Below are 383 nucleotides of genomic sequence, written 5' to 3'. Positions count from 1 at the left end.
ATCGTGCTACTGAAATCTTTGTTTTGTGTGAGTCTTATTTTCTTGTCGGTGGATTTTTGTTAATTGTTATACTGTTTGTGCTTTGTGATTCCTGTGCGAATCGAACTCTTGTCGTTAAGACGGTTTTTTCGCCCTAGGGGCCCGAAAATTGTTCTGAAATTTGCCCGTTAAAGGATAAAATATTTTTTCTACTTTTGTTATCGGTGACAGAGGTGTTTTTCTACGTTATTGTCGGTAAAGACAACATTGTGTTTATTATTATGAAATTTAATATAAATTCTAAGGAGGATCATCTGTCTTTGTCCATTTGTCTATCGATCTCCCTTCGTTTCTATATCTGTCATCTGCTTTTATATATATATATATATATATATATATATATA

This window comes from Octopus bimaculoides, chromosome 28 (assembly GCF_001194135.2).
Source record: "Octopus bimaculoides isolate UCB-OBI-ISO-001 chromosome 28, ASM119413v2, whole genome shotgun sequence".
Classification (NCBI taxonomy): domain Eukaryota; kingdom Metazoa; phylum Mollusca; class Cephalopoda; order Octopoda; family Octopodidae; genus Octopus; species Octopus bimaculoides.
Note: the sequence above shows the minus strand (reverse complement) of the source record.